We start from the raw sequence: 3,452 nt of genomic DNA, 5'->3' as shown, positions 1-3,452 counted from the left end.
CACGTTCTTATAGAGATTTGAATGGAAATGCCACAAGAAGCCCCGACGTAAACACGTTCAATGTTGGAACCGGAAAATCGGAAATACGCAATTACTGAGTGTGCGAACTATGGTTCTTCGGTGCTTCAGTGTTAAATTGGTGAGGACGAGAAGATCCATTTTATGGCATCAGCTGTGTTTATTGCGCAGCCTTTGTATGAAAGTTTGTATCTGTGTGTGAGAGAGAAATTAGTCCTCTGGAGGGCGGTAAACGCTGACTGAGCCACAAAGCTCGCTTGTTGCAGCTAAAGCCGCCTTTGTTTATGGCAGGCCATGATAGTGGAATATAGACACTGTTGATAATTTCTGTTACAGTACGGGGTCACCCGACGCGTACACATGGGTGCTTGTGGGAATTTAGGTCTGCCTAATACGTACACAACCAACCTCTTTACTACCTACATCATCATCGACTACTTTTATTCGAATATGAAAAATACAAACATGTTTTGAGGAATAAGCACCATGTCCCGCCTTTTGTGACGTCCAAGAGACCATAGAGTCACGCGTTAGGAATCTTCGACATAACGGCATTTTCCGTTGTAACGCAGCCCTTTGTACGGTCTTTCGCTCAGGGTTACGCCAGAAAGCCGCTAGAGAAGCGATTCACGCCATTAGAGGAAACCAGTGTCTGTCAAACTAACGAAACTATGAAGCGTGCCCGAAACTGTGCAAACGAGCGGAGATTGGCTGTGAAAAGCAGAGCACTCTGTGCAGTCGGCCGTTTTCTGCGGGACTCGAAGTCTTAAATATCTCCCACAGCGAGTACTCTGCATCACTGGGACCCGAGTTCTACAGGCACCAGAGGTTCGTTAAAAGACTGCCAGCTGATCTTCTTCCTACTGTGTCTGAAATTAAGTTTAAATGTATATAACGGATAACAGCAGTTATGCTTCTGAGTTTTGGGTGATTCCAAAAAGTCATTAATAAATTTAAAAAAAAAGAGCAGTCAACACCTGCAGAAAACACGACTACATCTCTGTGACCTTAACTTTTACATTTGCTTTCGCGTGTATAATTACATGTTAATGATCCGTTTACGTGCAAAAGAGAAAAACAGCAGTCATCATTTAGGTTAATTTTTCGAATCATTGGCAACTGACAGCGTAGAGTGTTAGAATGTAAACAAATTTTGAAGATAATCCCTAGTTTAGATCCTCCGTGTTATACTCAGTCCTCTGCTGAAGTTTAGGGGCAGTGGAAGAGAATATCCACACTCTTCAATGCATAATGTTTGCACGATTTTGATAATTGTTGTCTCTTCTACAGGTTGCTACGTGTTACAGAGGACTACATTTTCCACTGAAGGGTGCAGGTTATGGGAACTCCCACGTATTGATTTATATCTTCACTTAGAAATTTGTTATAAAATTAAAACATCGCAAGAAATATTCGTCTGTGTTCCATAGAAACTTAGACATAATTCCCAAAAGAAGGCCAAAAGAAGGTTTGTGCTTTGAAAAACGGGACTGGACATATTACCTCCCTCGATGTTAGTTTATGTTTAGTTCAAGAAGGAAATGTTGATGCGTACCATTGTCTTCATTTCAGATAATTATTAATGAACAGCTCTGAATGAGAAATGGAAGAAATAGTTGGTTTCTTGTTAATGTTTCAGATGCGTGGTGCAAATGTCGTAAGACGTCGCTACAACTCACAATCTCTGTCACCCTAAGACCATCAAACTAATCATATTCCTTGGTGATGCTGTAATTGTAACGGTTACCTGCATTTCCACCACGTGACTGCGTCACGCGAACCAGTCTGAAAACTTAAATCGGTTGTGCGTGCGAAAGTCATATCACCCCATTAACTCACGGTCCGACATAGGCGTTTCTGCACTGTATTGGGAGCTTCGACATTCTGTTTGCCAGCAAATTGCAAATTGTAAGGCAGGTGTATGCCTTGCAAACGCAGAGATGCGTCGTTGTGTAGTTAAGTCCGGTAATTGGTTATGTTGTTCAGTGATAAGTGACCCTACCCTTGTATTGATAAGACAATCTTTGTGGCACATTCAGTGCTGTTGAAACTTTGAAGTATGTCTAACGTTATTGATTTCCTTCACGGATTTTGTCTTGTAAAACGAGGACCATGTAACTTATTTTATGGCACTGCTTTGTGCACGTCACTTACAACATCACACTCCAGTCTCCTTTATTTTGGCAAGAAACCGATACTTTTTACATGGCGATAGAAAGCTGCCTTCCCGGTATTGTTTTTCACACAACGCCGGTGACTTGATATTTCGATATTATGGGTATTCTCGATATTCGATATTATTCATTATATTGTGACTGTCATCAGATCATTAGAGTCTCCAATACGTGTTACGTTATGAGATTATTGTTTTAACTGGAAAATGACAGGTTTTTACATAATAGTCTCCTCCTATTTTTCCATGGTTGTTGCTACTGCCTGACAAAAAATCTGTATCACCCAGAAGACGTGGTCGGATGCCGACTTCGGGAACGTGCACACCATCAGTGGGTATGTAAATTACCAGAGTTTCAATTCCCCGTGATAGGTAGAATGGCCATTAGATTGCGTAAGTGTTGTTAGTATCTACTGTTGTTACCAGACATGGTATAGTTGAAACGGTCCTGAACACTGTGCTGGTGTAACCCGTCGCCAAAGAGGTTGCGATAAGATCGATAATAGGCACAAGAAACGCGCGTTTCAGGAGAGAGGCCAAAAACAGACTCACAGGCAAAGCGCCGCCAACGCCCTCTCGACCGCCAGTATTTACACTCATGCTCATAAATTAATGATAATGCTGATACATGGTGAAACAAAGCTCTGGTGGGTGGTTAGCTGGTTTAAATCACCTCAGGGTTTGATCATGCTGTGCATTTGACCTGCGGTCGTCGCACGATGGCGCTGGCAGCAGTCCACATACGCAGAGGTGTGTTGGTGCATGTCAGAGTACGGTGCAGCGAGTACGTGTGCAAACGTTTTCAGACGTCCTAATGGTGACTGTGTGTTGAAAATGGCTCCAAGAACACATATTGATGACGTCACGAGGGGTACAATACTAAGGTGACTGGAGGCTGGTCAAACGCAGCAGGTCGTATCACGGCCGTCTGTGTGCCACAAAGTGTGATCTCAAGATTATGGCAACGATTCCAGCAGACAGGAAACGTGTCCAGGCGCTGCAGTACGGGACGTCCACAGTGCACAACACCACCAGTGCCCGCAGACGGCCACGGAGTCCTGCAGGTAGCCTTGCTCGGGACCTTACCGCAGCCACTGGAACAGCTTTCTGCAGATACACAGTCTACAGACGACTGAACAGGCATCGTTTATTCGCCCGGAGACCTGCAAGGTGCATTCCACTGACCCCTGGTCGCAGGAGAGCACGTAAAGCCTGGTGTCAAGAACACAGTACATGGTCATTGGAACAGTGGTCCCAGGTT

Source organism: Schistocerca americana, chromosome 2 (genome assembly GCF_021461395.2).
Source record: "Schistocerca americana isolate TAMUIC-IGC-003095 chromosome 2, iqSchAmer2.1, whole genome shotgun sequence".
Classification (NCBI taxonomy): domain Eukaryota; kingdom Metazoa; phylum Arthropoda; class Insecta; order Orthoptera; family Acrididae; genus Schistocerca; species Schistocerca americana.
Note: the sequence above shows the minus strand (reverse complement) of the source record.